This window comes from Eumetopias jubatus, unplaced genomic scaffold, assembly GCF_037043125.1.
Source record: "Eumetopias jubatus isolate StellerSeaLion01/CBP00866 unplaced genomic scaffold, mEumJub1_p1.0 scaffold_5, whole genome shotgun sequence".
Classification (NCBI taxonomy): Eukaryota; Metazoa; Chordata; class Mammalia; order Carnivora; family Otariidae; genus Eumetopias; species Eumetopias jubatus.
This window is the reverse complement of record NW_028274811.1, coordinates 119,678,177-119,693,145: the sequence shown is the minus strand read 5'-3', so window position 1 is coordinate 119,693,145 and position 14,969 is coordinate 119,678,177. Positions and strand designations below refer to the sequence as shown.

General features: G+C 39.1%; 1 pseudogene; it reads right to left on the bottom strand.

Annotated features, from left to right (window-relative positions):
* Positions 1-6,859: 6,859 nt before the first annotated feature.
* On the bottom strand, positions 6,860-7,336 carry LOC114204707 (small ribosomal subunit protein uS17 pseudogene; annotated as a pseudogene).
* Positions 7,337-14,969: the final 7,633 nt, after the last annotated feature.

The following is a 14,969-nucleotide window of genomic DNA, read 5'->3' as shown; positions in this document are numbered from 1 at the left end:
ATGGGCCCTGGCTGTGAGTGTGCCCTTCTGTGGCTGCAGAGTCTCACCGTGGGCACACACAGTGGAAGCTGGTGAGGGAGATTAGGCCGGTGGTGTGTTAGTACTCAGTGGAGGGGTTAGCCCCAAGTGCACACACGGTAGCGGAAGGTCAGCCTCAAGGCTCCAGGCAGGCTTCTTGTACTCACGCAGCTGCAGAGACCTGGGCTGGTGCTGGTGTGCGTTCCAGGCTCCAGCATGGGAGGGGGCAGTGAGGGCGAAGGGACTCAGGTGGCTGGTGTCTGTGAATGTGAATGCCATGGGGTGAATTTTGGTGAAATCTGCAGGGCGTCCATCGCAGCCCAGCTGACTATTGGTTTATTCAATGGCAAAATCTGCTGGGATTTCCTGCAGAGCAGGACACTGGGAACCAGAATTGTCCTTGCTGAGTGGCTAATACTGGTAGCCCCTGCTCTTCTTCTTTGATCCTAGATGTCTCAATTCCTTTCGGCTTTGCTGGTCTCTGGATCGGGTAAAACCGAAGCGGGTCCTTTGTGTGGTGCCCCGAAAGGCTGGGAAGCTGGTCACCTACCCTGCTCTCCCTTTCCCAGCCAGGGGAACTCTTTCTAGCTGGAGATTTTCCTCTTGGCACTAAGCAGGGCTGGCCTGAAGGATGGGATGATGCTGGCAAAATGAAGCTGTTCTTCTTTCTCTTTTTGTGTGATGATTCTCAGGTTTTTTGTTCCACTGTGTTGCTGAAGTTTCCTAAGTGGATTCCAGAGCTCTTCCCAAGCTGTTCTTGTTCAGAGAGAGAGAGGTAATCCTTCTTGTATAAAAATGACTTTAAAGTTTGCCTTATATGTTTTGGTAGCATATATATATGGGGGAGGGGAGGGAGGGAGAGATAGACAGGGACAGAGAGAGAGAGAGATAGAGACATACACAGAGAAAGAGACAGACTATACACACACACACACACACACACACACACACACACACACACACACTCTTGAAGTATCTACAGCCTCCAGTGGTCACCTTTATTTTGTTGTAATTTGTCCCATCATCTTAAAATAGCCTTGTGAATTTCTGTAAAAATTTACAGCATTTATTCTATAAAATACCAACACTTTAATAAACATTCGTCATGTGGATTCAGGACACAACTATTTTACATAATCTCAGACTTAGAAGCACTATTCTTATCAAAAAATACAAGGGTAGTAAATAAAGGAATCACAGCTAGGATATGGTCGGGATTCTCTAAACCACAGCATCCCCATGTGCAACAGTATAAAATTTGTGGGGACATTAGATCAAGTTGATTTCTTATTTTCAAAGTGCAGACATAAGAAGCAGATTTTAAAGTAAGAAAACATTTACTGTAAATACAGAAATAAAGGAATGAGAGAACTCCAGGCAGCTGCCGCGGCTCCTTACCTGGCCCCTCTTGGGAAATACAGGAAAAAGAAAAATGGGAGATCAGGACAGAGCCTGGACACAGCCTTAGGCTAGGATTTGCTAGTAAGTAAACAGCTTCTGACCTGAATTTGAAATTCGAGCATCTGTCTCTCAGAAAGAGGCAAAAATATTAGAGGTCTATAGCATTTCCTTAGAGTTTCCCTAAATAGCCAGGTCTGCTCAGTACTTCTACACAAGTTAGTCGTCTGCCTTCCCACAGCTTGCCCACCTGGCACCTTCTTCTTCCTCTCTGTGTCTCTTCCTCCTTGAGTTGTCCCCTGACGACTGAGGAAAGGCTCTGCCACCCCTTCTCCTAGACTCCCAGTTCATGTTCTACATCTAATTATTGAATGAATTCTTTCCATAGGGTTTTGCAGGACTGTATTTCCTTGAGTTTCTCTTCAAAACAAAACAAAGAAACAAAAATCCCAAATCTGTCTTATGGTCAGTTTTTTTTCGGAAACTCTGTACTCTAGGTTTCTCGTATATATTTATTATATACATTTGAGTACTAATGGTCCTAAGAGGTAATTCAGGAAAGGAACTTGTTTTTACAGAACATGAAACATCTCTTTTGAAAAACATCTGTCTTATTTCTCGGGAACAAGGTTGGGAAATGCTGCTTTATTTTGTTGTGATTTATTTTCTTTGCACTGCCTCTCTACTGGACCATAATTTATTGGTATTGTCAATGCTTGCTATGGTGCCTGGCACATAGTAGGTCCATAATGAAATTATTTGTTAATAAAAACATGGGAGAGAAGAAGGTAATGACTCCCATGTTTGAAGCTTGGGAAGCTAATAGTTATTTATTGTTGCATTACAAACCAATGTTTGTAATGTATTGTTGCATTACACCCCAAAATTTAGTGGCATAAAGCAATCTTTCTTTCTCTCTCTCTCTCTCTTTTTTTTTTAAATATTCATGGTTTTTGTGGATTTGGAACTCAGAAAGAACACAGTGAGGACAACCTCCCCTTTGCTTCACAATGTCTGGGATGTTTTGTGGGATGATGTAAATGGAAGGGGGTTCCTAGAATGGCTGGGGGCTAGAAGGGCTGGGCTGGAGGACCCACTTCAAAGATGGCCTCTTCACTCACATGAGTGGCCAGAGCACCCTACATGTGACCTCTCAAGCATGGCTGTTTGAGCATCATCGAACTTTCTGCATCATGGCCCCGGGCTCCAAGAACACGTGCTTCCAGAAACCAAGGCAGAACTGCCAGTTTTTTTATGACTCAAACTCAGAAATCTCAGGTACATCAAAGAATTTATAGCTATGCTTCACAATGGCACAGCAGCTGTGAGGAGAGTGAGGCCACTAATTGAGATAAGGGGTTCAGGAGGAAAGAGTTGCTGGGTAGGAGGGAGTGGGTTGGGATGTTCCTGGGCAGTTACAAGAGTGTATCTGGAGCTCAGGAGAGAAGTGGGAGTTGGAAAATGAGGGTTAGAGCTGACATCATGTAGGTTGATGCTGCGAGCACAAATATGATTCTCTAGGGCAAACTGGTAGAGAAGGAAGGAGAGAAGCTCGGACATAGACCTGGTGTTACGGACTGATTGTGTCCCCCCCTCACATTCATATGCTGCTAGCCTAACAACTAATATGATGGTATTAAGAGGTGAGGCCTTTGGGAGGTGATTGGGTCATGAGGGTGGAGCCTTCATGTTTGGAATATAAAAGAGACCCCAAGAGAGCTCTCATGTCCTCTTTCTGCCATGTGAGGATACAACAACAAGTTGGCCATCTGCAACCGGGAAGACGGTCCTCACTAGAGCCCCACCATGCTGGCTCCCTGATCTCTTCGGACTTCTAGCTTCTAGAACTGTAAGAAATAGATTTCTGTTGTTTATAAGCCATGCAGTCTATGGTACTTTGTTAGCTAGCAGCCCGAGCTGACTAGGACACCTGGGTAATGGCAGCAGGTAAGGGGAACCCGGAGGGAAGTAAGCGAGGAAGGGAGCTGAGGAACTGTAGCCACAGTGGTGGGAGGGGTAGGGCAGCATGGTCCTGCCCAGAGAAGAAAGTTCCAGGGGCAGGGGGGCCTACAGTATCACAGCCCCAGCGAAGTCGAGGAAGGAGGCCCAAGAGGTGTCCGCCGGATGTAGAAGTTAAAGAATCGTTTGCTAAGGGAAGTTTCCGTGAAGAGGTTATGCGCGCCAGAGGTGGTGGCGGGGATCAGTTGTGTTGTTGGGGTGGGGGCTGGCGGTGGGAAGGCGGAGTGCAGGGTGCTGAGGGAGGAAGCTCTGCTTTCACAGCTGGGCTGCATTCAGGTGGTGAGAGATCGCCTTCCCCTACCCACAAAAGCCTGTCCTTGTGATTGGGAGTCACAGGGCACCTCATTCACAATTGTTAGAAATGTGTAAAAGTCACTGAATGGAAAAAGCTTTTAGGAGCACAAGGCAGCCAGGGTGGATCACATAACAGCACAAACATGTGACACGTCCCTAGATAAGCCTGCCCCCGCAGCCTGTAACAGCTCTGGAATCTGCCCGGGAGTAGCCGACGCGCGGAGCAAATACATTTCCTCTGTTTGGCATCTGCTGGCCAAGTCAGGTTTCCTGAAGGGTTAAGAGGCGTGCGGGCTCTCTTAGTATAAAGATATGTCTCCATATGAGGAGTGAATAAGGACTGTTGGGACAAGGAAGTGTTATGTCATCTTACACATTCTACTAGTCCTCCTGACAGTTCCCTTTCGGGAAAAGGCAAAAGGCCTACAGGAAGACACAATTATGATGTTCAATTTTTTTTTTTTTGCTTCTGTGGGACTTGAATGTGGCCATTGGAAGAAGTTTCTTACAGTTAATAAATTATGATTAAATGAGTTAATATACCTGAAGCTCTTAGAATAGTGCCTGTTCTAAGAACCAACACCATATAAGTGTAAAGTATTATGATTACTATTTTAATATTATGTTGTAGCTTTAAATACAGAATTGTAGTTTGATTGGAAGGAAATTCTTCTTCTCTTTTCTCTTACATTTCATAGATAAGATAAACCTTTGGACCTTTTCAAAAAACATTATAAAGATAGGAGTAAAATATCTTTAGCCCCAAGTAAAACCATTACCAGAAAACAAAGTGATAGTGATCCATGTGGCCAAATTTGACAATTGAGTGGATATAGTTTTCCTAAGTGGATGTTCTTTGTGGCTGGTGGGCTTTGATTCCAATGACTTGTTTTTGACTGAATATCCAGCTTCAGAGGGCATCCTTTTGGGAAAAGCGGTGTGCTCAAGTGATAAAATGTACGGGTGTAAGGTGATCTGACTTGAAGGCCTCCTGAAAATTAGGAGTCCCATTGTGTACCTCCTGTCTCTTTTGCTGTCTCAGAGAGAGAGAATGCTAGCAAGTTCAGGTCAGAAGCTGTTTACTTACTAGCAAATCCTAGCCTAGGGCAGTGTCCAGGCTCTGTCCTGATCTCTCATTTTCCTTTTTCCTGTGTTTCCCAAGAGGGGCCAGGTGAGGAGCCACGACAGCCGGCTGGGGAGGTCTAGAGAGGGATCTATGGGGATTATTCTATTCCTTTATTCCTACTCTGAAAATAAAATCTTGTCTACCAAAATCTTCTTAGGCTTGCCCTTTTGAAAGCAGGATTCCAGTGCGATGTGATGCCCATGCAAGTTGATATAAATCCACACCCAGCTGTGGACTGGAAAGCAGGGGAAAAGTAGATGTGGTTTCTGAGTTTCAAGAGGTGAACAATATATTTCAGATAGGAATGAAATCTGTATGTCTATATGAAGTAAATATGCCCTTAAGAATATGAAATATTTATTTTGAAATACAGGTTTTCTGATCAGAAAAATAGTGGGACACATTTTGCAAGTTTATAAGGATGTTTAAGGAAAATGGCATAGACTGGGATAGAGGAATGTGATGAATTAGAGACAAAGACTCGTACTAAATTTTTTTCCATTGGTTAGAAATAGACTTTCAAAGTCTTTTGGACAGAAGTAATTGGGGGAAAATTGAAAAGGAGAATAGATATGGTTAGTTGTTCTGAGTGTGATCACTGAACTTTTCCAGCACTTTCCTGAGTTGAGGACCAGGTTGAAAGGGGTCACCTACTATTATGAGAAGGGATGTTTTGGCCTGACAGATAGAGGGACTTGAGCTTCTGGAGAACAAGTAGGGTGGTCTCTGATGCTTAAGTAGAGGGGATTTAATTTAATCATGGCAAACGGTGTGTTTTGCACACAGCAGCTGTTCTGTAGGTGTTTATTGTTCATAATGCAACTCACATCTGAATTTGTGAGGGTTTCATGGATCTTAAATATCTGAAATGTCTTTCTTTCTTTCTTTTTTTTTTTCTGATAGTGTGCTCTGATATTCCGCTCTGTCTTGGATCTTCTTGAGGCTGCACATGCATGCTTGAAAACCTCCTGGAAGCTAAAATGCTATGCCCAGATTGGGAAAATTTTCATAAATGTCTTTTTATTTTAGTGTCTAGGATAATAAAATCTGTGACAGGATTATTTTTTGGCCTTAAGTATTAATTTAGGTGATATGTCTGTGAATATTGGTCCTCAGTAATTTTCAAAACTCTAAGGTTACTTACCCTCTATAAAGTTATATCTAAAGCCAGCTGTTCCTAAACTAAATTTTGTGGGATGTGGAATAGAACTAGTTTCTATAGAATTCTTATGTCTCTGGAACTCTCATCCTTGTTGGTCGAGAGATGAGAGCTTGTATCTTTAGGAAATGAGACAAGACCTATTGGTGGTCAGAAAGCATTAGTAGTAAACCCATCTGCTCAAGTCAGCTTTTGCTTGATTGATGTCTGTGGCAAGATCAAATGGAATACCAGATTATTTTGAATTTTTCTAATTAATTTTTGGTTATCCAGACCAAAGGAGATGCACCAGAGGTCAAGGACTGTTATGGGGGAAAATAAACTCTCTCTTTCACACACACATTCACACAAATGTATATATACATATATATTTGGAATTTCAGTGACTCAAAGAAGAAAATAAAGGACTATATAGGACTTCATATCTAAAACATTCCTTTGAATTAGCTATCACTAATGGTAAGTACTCTATAGGGGGCAGAAAATTGTTTGGTGAACAATGAGATAATTTTCATTATCGTGGTGAATCATACACAAGATAGTGACACAAGATACTGTATTTAGTTAATAGTCTAATGAAAGGTATGAGTCTTTGATGTCCAATACATAGTGACTAGCCTGAGGTGGCTACTGAGCAATTGATACGTGGTAAGTGCAAATGAGGAACTGAATTTTAAATTTTATTAGTTTTAATTTTTTAAATTTAAATTTAAAAACTGATATGTCATTAAGTTAAAAACTTTTATGAATTTTTGAAACAATTTGGGTATGTCATTTACTTTTTTTTTTTTTTTAACTGGGAAAATAACCTTATTTTCTTCAAGGGTGTGGGCAGATGTCTAGTCTCAGAACTTTTGGAATTGCTTCTTGGTGCCAGTGGCCTTCATGACTTCGTGAGCATGTTGAGGCGCACAGCCTTGCTCAGTGGCTGGCACTTGCCCACTGTGACAGTGTTGCCCATCTAGACATCCTTGAGGCATGGGGACAGGTGCACGGACATGTTCTTGTGTTTCTCAAAGCAGTAGTACTTTCGGAGGTAGTACAGGGAGTCTAAGAGAATAACAGTGGTCCTCTGCATCTTCATCTTGGTCGTCACACCAGACAAAATCCACCCTTTGATGGAGACATTACTAGTAAAGGGACATTTCTTGTCAATATAGGTGCCCTCAGTGGTCTCCTTGGGCATCTTGAAGCCCAGCCTAATGTTTTTTGTAGTATCATGGGAGCTTCTCTTTACCAGGTTCTCCAAGCAGGACCCTCTTTTTATTTTGGAAAGATGGTTGGCTCCTTTTGGTAGCACACTCAGTCTGAGAGTCCGCCATCCTCCTGGCTGCCTGAAAAAGCCCGTCAATTTACTTTTTAACTGTATAGTCTATAAAGTCTAAATATAGAGCAATTATTTCCTATGAAAATTTAGTGTCTGAATTGAGATGTGTTATATATGTAAAATATGCACTGGATTTTGGAATAATTAAAAAAGAATGTAGAATGTCTCACTAATAATTCTTTTACATTGATTATACATTGAAATGATAATATTTTACATATATTGAATGTATTATTTTATTTAATTTCATCTGTTTAAGTTTTGTAATGTTGTTACTGGTAAACTTAAAATTGCCCATGTGGTTCACATTATATTACTATTAGATAGATTGGGAATAGGCAATACATGGTACAGTATTTCAAAGTGAAAAAATTCAATAAAAGCATGGGGGAATATCAGAACATAACTAGAGTTTTAGGTACTCAAAGGAGAAACAGCATTCCAGATAGAGGGAATGATACTTGCAAAAGGCTGAGGTGGGAGTGTGTGTGTGAGATACTCTGAGAGCAAAGTGTGAACATGGACTTGATTCAAAACAGTGGGGAATTTACTTATAGAGATAAGTCCTGGTAAGGCCTGTTGTGCAGGGTGCTGAACGCCAGGCTAAGGAACCTGGATATTATTCTCTAGGCAATTAAAGAGTAACTGGAGGTTTTTGAGAAAAGAGAATATTTTATGGAGGTTAATTTTGTTTTATTTGAATGGAGAAATATTGGAGAGGAGATCAGTTATGATAATGCTATGATAATATTCATGGTGTAAGGAGTACCTGATTTCAGTTATTGGTGGTATTAGAAATAAAACTAATAATTGAAATAATAATAACTAATATTTATTAAATTTTGTGTCAAGAATTGTATTAAATATTTTTACATGAGTTATGTAACTCTTATAATGCTTCTCTCAGTTAGGTACTATTGTCCCTATTTTATAGATGGAGAAACTGAACCATACCCAAGTTAAGCATCTTGATGAGAAGAACATCTTGATGAATTTGGACTGGGGAGAAACAATCACAGAGGTTTTGGAAATCCGTTTGGTTGTGCCACTAGTGAATATCCTTTTCTCTTTTTGGAATACCAGGAGATGGAGGTTAATTTTTTACACAACTGATTAGAGAAACCTTCTCTAGTAAGGTGAGAGTTGAGTAGATACCTGAAGGAAAGGAGAGAGCAAGAGCAATTATGGCTATCTGGAAGGAGAGTGTTCCAGGGAAAGAGAGCATCAAGTACAGGAGCATGAAGTAGGAGCATGCTTGGTGTGCTCTAGGAACAGCATAGAGACTCAGTCCAGTATTGACTGGTCTAAGAGCCATGTGGGAAAAAATTTCAGAAATGCAGGTATGCCAGACCTGCATTTGTAGCATCTTGTGCCTTTATGTAACTTTTGATTTTACTTTGAGTGAGATGGTGAGATATTGAAGGATTTTTTTTAAAGATTTTATTTATTTGAGAGAGAGAAAGAGCACGAGCAGGCAGGAGGGGAAGAGGGAGAGGGAGAAGCAGACTCCCTGTGGGGCTTGATCTCAGGATTCTGTGATCATGACCCGAGTCCAAGGCAGAGGCTTAACCAACTGAGCCACCCAGGTGCCCCAGTATTGGAGGAATTTTAATAGAAAATTGACTTAATCCGACTCATTGTTTTAGAAAGAGCACTCTGGCTAGTATTTGAGATTTGATTTTATGGGACAGAGATGAAAGCCAGTTAGGAGGATACAGCAATAATCCAGGTGAGAGATAATGCTGGCTAGGACCAACATGATCAAGGTAGAGGTGATAAGAAGTGCTTGCATTCTGAATATTAAAACCAACAGGATTTTCTTTCTTTTTTTTTTTTTAAAGATTTTATTTATTTGACAAAGAGAGACACAGCGAGAGAGGGAACACAAGCAGGGGGAGTTGGAGAGGGTAAAGCAGGCTTCCCGCGGAGCAGGGAGCCCGATGTGGGGCTCGATCCCAGGACCCTGGGACCATGATCTGGGCCGAAGGCAGATGCTTAACGACTGAGCCACCCAGGTGCCTCAACAGGATTTTCTGATGTATTGAGTATGGGGTGTGAGAGAAAGAAAGGAGTCTAGGAAGACTTCAAGATTTTTGGCTTGAACAACTGGAAAAATGAATTTGCAATTTACTGAAATAAGGAAGAATATGATCAGAACAGATTGGGGGGAGGTGAAAATCAGGAGTTGTTTGGAGCATTTAGAGATTCCTAATAGCCACCTATGGCAAGAAGTCAAGTAGACAGTAGACTATTTAAGTCTGTAGTTAGGGGCACATATTTAGGCTGGAAATATAATTTTGGTGGCATTAGTAATACAGTTGGTATATAAAGAAAGAAACTGGATGAAATCGCTAGGGCATGAGCATAGACAGAAAAAAATCTGAGGTTTGAGCCCTGGCAGGCTCTAACATCTAGCATTTGCAGGTTGGGGAGATGAGAAATCATCAGACAGAAGGTTTTGCCAGTGAGGTAGGAGGAAAACCCAAAAATGTGGTGTCTCGGGAGCCCAGTGAAAAGCGTTTTAAGGAGGAGAGTGTGATCAAGAATTTCAGATAGTGCTGTTAGGTCAGATAAGATGACTTGGGAAATATCCATTTGCTTTAGCAACCTGGAGGTCACTGGTGACTTTGACAAGAGTTATTTGTTTGGAGTGTTGAGGAAGGAAGACGGATTATAAAGTTCAGAAGGGAATTTTGAGAAAGGAAGATAGTGAGTGTAGATCCTTTTTTTAAATTATTAATTTATGTATTTGACAGAGAGAGAGAGCACAAGCAGGGGGAGCAGCAGGCAGAGGGAGAGGGAGAAGCAGACTCCCTGCTGAGCTTCCTGTGGAGCTCGATGCGGAACTCGATCCCAGGACCCTGAGATCATGACCTGAGCCGAATGCAAACACTTAACAAACTGAGCCATCCAGGTGCCCCTAGGTGCTTTTTTTGAGTTTTGCTGTAAAAGCAGAAAAGTGAGATGAAATCTAGAAGGAGATAAAGGGTCAGGGAAGATTTTGATTTTGTTTTGTTTTGAAGAGGGAATGTAGAGTGCCTGTATGTAAATGGTAAGGACCCACTATGGAGCAAGAGAGGGGAGAATTGAAGGAGCAGCATCACTGAGCCCTTGAGAGAGGATGGGATGTTGTGCACAAGTGGAGTTGGCTTTTGGCAGAAACAACTGTTGTAATGGAATGGTATTAGATTTGATAAATTGATAGTATCAAATTGTTTGTAACTAATTTACCAAATTGTACTCTCAGATTGTTTCTTTAAAAATGCATCCTTCAACATATTGAAAGACTCTCATTCTCACTTAGAGTAAGAGAAACAGAAAATGAAGCCCAGTGAGGTACCATTTTCATCTGTCAGGCTGGCAAAGATAAAAACACTTTAATAGCACCCTGCATTGGAAGAGTGTGCATAAATCATTATTCTTACACACGGTGAATGGGAGTGTAATTGGGACAGACTGGATGGAGGGAAATTTGGCAAATATTTATCAAATTTACAAATGCACAATATCCCTTGTACCAGAAATTCCACTGCTAGCTTATTCTATAGATACAATTACCTATGTAGGAGGAGACATTTATTTCAGAATATTTATTGTAGTGCTGTTTGTTAATAGGAAAAGATGATGAAAATAAGTACTTAGCGGTAGTGGACTGATGTGAACTGACGTGATGTGAATTGTGGTGCACCCAAATGATGGAATTGGATACAGCTGTAAGAAAGGAATGAAGAAGCCCTTTATCTGTTGATACAAAAAAATCTCTGAGAAGTATTGTTAAGTAACAAAGGGAGTTATAGAACAGTGTGTACAGTTTACTAACCTTTCTGAAAAAATACAGGTATGATTCATATATGTGTTTGCATATGTCTAAATATCTCTGGAAAGATCTAGAAAATATTTTAAATACTATTACATGGAAAGCACTATACTAGTTCATTGTTCATATGATAATCTCTTTTCATGATGAGGTTTATTTTTGTAAAAACAGAAAAGTAAGAGAATTAAAAAAATAGTAAACATGTTTATGACTTTAACACTTTTATCAACCAGTAGCTAAAAATTTTAATTATAGACCGTTTACCAATTTAAATCTATCAAGAAATGAAAATACATGCTATAATTAATGAATCAAAACAATCTATTTCACAATTGTTTTAAGCAATAGTAAGAATATTGTCACTTTTAAATTTCAAATAAAATGTAATAAATTATAATTTTTTACAATGTGTGGTATGTGCTTTAAACTATTTTAGCAAATTATATATTAATCTAATTTATTATATCTAAAATTATAGTCAATATTATATTCCAAAATTGTTCTTAGATTTTGATTTTTTATAGGTATATATGTTTTTCATTATTATTATAGTATTGCATCAGAAACAGGCTATCTAGGTGCTTGAAGAAAGTGCAGTGCAATTCTTCTAATTCTTTTCCTTGTTCAGTTACATTTCTTTCAGATTCTAGGCAATTGAGGTTTTGTTTTGTATATTTGATCTACACCAACACAAAGAAATTATGATCATTTAGTTTTTCCTTCAATTACTTAAATTTGCTCCAATCTTTTGCCTCTTCATGTCTGGGGAACAGAGGCCTTACTATATGATGAATATGTCATAACAAACGCATGTTGAAATCAGACCCGAGAATAATCCTTTTAGATTCCTTAAAGCGATATCATATTAACCTATGCTAAATATTTACACATTTTAGAATGTAGGATTTTGTTTTTCAGTGTTATTGACTGTACTTTCTAATGTACCACTTGTCAAATAAACTCATTTCTAATAGTCAACAAAAGGTATTAATTTCAAGATTTCTAACATATAGTCTTGAAACACTAGAGTGATATCTTTTGTCAGAACAAAGTACTAGTTGACAATTCAAAGACATACCTTTTTCTGAATGGTGTATTGTTAAGAGGAAATACTTGTGAACAAAAGGTGGAAATAACCATACTGGGAATCAGGTAACACAGGTTGAGAACAAGGATAGTGGATAGAATATATGGGCCAAGTCTAAGGGCTTAAATGACAAGATGGGATTTCACCCACTTTCAAAACATTACTTTTGTGCTGAACTTGAAAGCACCGCTGCTTTTCTTCAATTCATATGATAGTAAATATTCAATGCTCAAGCATATATATGAGCTTCCATTAACTCAAGGGTGGTAGACGTATTTGTATTTTACTGGATTTCATTCAACAACTAGATCTTTTTACAAGATTCACATTCTCAGGTGTATTTTATAGATCAGTTCTTTACATGTATATGCTATAAATATGATTTTATTTTACCTATTGAAAATACTAGGATTGTGAAATAGAGAGGAAATATTATAATCATATATAATAAAAATAATCTATCTCTAAAAGCTAAGGTCAATAAATCCAAACACCTGTTAATATGTTAACACATATAGGTAATTCTAGCTGTGTAATTTTGAAAATACTCACAGGAATATTTTATGCTTCTATTTTATAATGGTGCTCTTCTAGCAAACCCATCTGTGATCTCCTAAGTGATGTTAATTGGGCAATTTAGAGGCCTGGGACACCCTTGCAATATTACTAGCAGAAAAAAACTACTGGATATTTCAAAGACACATCTACATATTACGTAGTATTCTGAGTGGTGTTTTTGTGAATGAAAGATAAATATCACATCATCAAGAAGCAAAATAACTGGAGGAATAACGTAAAAAAGGTGTGAGATAAGGCACAAGACTACAAGTTTGAAAGAAATCTGAAAGGTACAGTCTGGAGTAATTATGACTTTTAAATTCTTTTGTAGGGGTGACATATCAAACTAACACATGGTATGGATAAATAAAATGAGATAACGTGGGTTTTGGGTAGAAGGTGGCATAGGAGTTTGGAGCTAAGGTCAGTTTTAAAATAGGAATTTTATGTTGTGGTATTAATAATGAGAATATCAATCTATTTATGCTATGGTGTATTTTTTATATGCTTCCTTAGTTGAAGCCAGGAATATTTTCATTAATTAAAAATCATTTGAAGAGGAGTAGTCAATTGGCAAGTTTTATTTTTGAGTACGGAGTAGCCTCTAGGTAGTGGGGAGCTCTGGTATTTTGGTGAATAACTAGACTATGAGAAAACGTGGCTTATATAGTTTACCACAAAATTTTAATAGAGAAAATAATATAGAAAATTAATATAATCAGAGGTGTTATCCTTAAAATATTTATGCAAAGAGTCTTTTGGGTTTTCCTTTAAGTTGTACTAAAATGAAAACAACCTCAACAGAACAATTCTGTGACATACTAGAAAATCCTAGCCTTTACTTTATCTGAGAAAATTTGCATTTCTGTTTCTTCGCATTCTCCTTGAAGAGAACCAGAGCGGAACTGAATCTGAACAAGAAACCCATCTGCAACTGATAGGTTTACCACAAAAAGGCAACTACTGCAGGGGATTTTGCAAGACATGACTTTAGGTACGTACGCATTTGTGAATTTCAGAGCAGAAAGGAGGAACTTTGAGATCTTGGGAGTCATTGGCTGTGAGAGGTTACCTTGGTAGACATTTACTATGCCTCATTTTGTTGGGAGAACAAATAATTTCCTTATGGTCATGTAGCTAATTAATGGCAGAGCTGGATTGTTCCTTGGGTCTTCATACTGCCTGCTGAGATTGTTGTTCCTTCAGAGCATCACTCACATCTACCTGTGCCCTTGCCTTCATGGGCCATCACTCTGCCCCTGTCTTCACCATCTCTCATGTGGTCTGTGGCTAGTGCTATTTCTAGAATATGTGTTTCAGAATTTGGGGGCCTGCCCTGCTGTGCTCTAGGTAAACTCAGGGAGCTGGCAGTGAGGTAGGAGGATGAAGGTAGACGGTCTTCCTGGCATCTTTTTCCATCCATCCATTTGTAACACAGAGTCTGCCTTCCCGTTCCTACACTCATGCTTCCAGCAGTGTAAATGACATGTTTTCCCATGTTAAGACTGCTTCCAGTGTTCGTTTTAACTTGAGGTCATCTCGTAAAATGCTCCAGATGTTTTTGGAGTGGGGAACTACAGAATGATCATAGTTAAAATATGTTCTTAGGATGCAAAACTTCCAAGTTTGCCCCATCTGTCATACCTATATTTGCTGATACCTTCTCCCCAAACTATCCCATGCACCAAACTGTCACGTTAATTTTCTTAAAGCATAGATTTCCCCAATGTCATTCTTGTCCTTCAAAACATGAATTTACTTTTTTTTATTATTATGTTATGTTAATCACCATACATTACATCATTAGTTTTTGATGTAGTGTTCCATGATTCATTGTTTTGAATTTACTTTTTGTGCTTAAAGAAATAGTTCCTTAGTTGATGTTTAAGATTTTCCATGATCTTTCTTCCAAATTTTCATGGTCATTTCTATCTATTTATATCAATCAACAATTTACTCCAGTACCAGTGGTATTAACTACTCACTATCCATTCAATGAACTATGTTTTTCCTGCCTCTTTTATTAGGTCAAATGGTGCCTGGTGATGAGAATGCCATGACAGGTGGGGGACCTACTAATGTGGGCAATTAAAAAACCTATCTGCCAGTATTATCAACACTATCACCATTACCCTTATTATTTACCATGGAGGGGCCATAAATTTA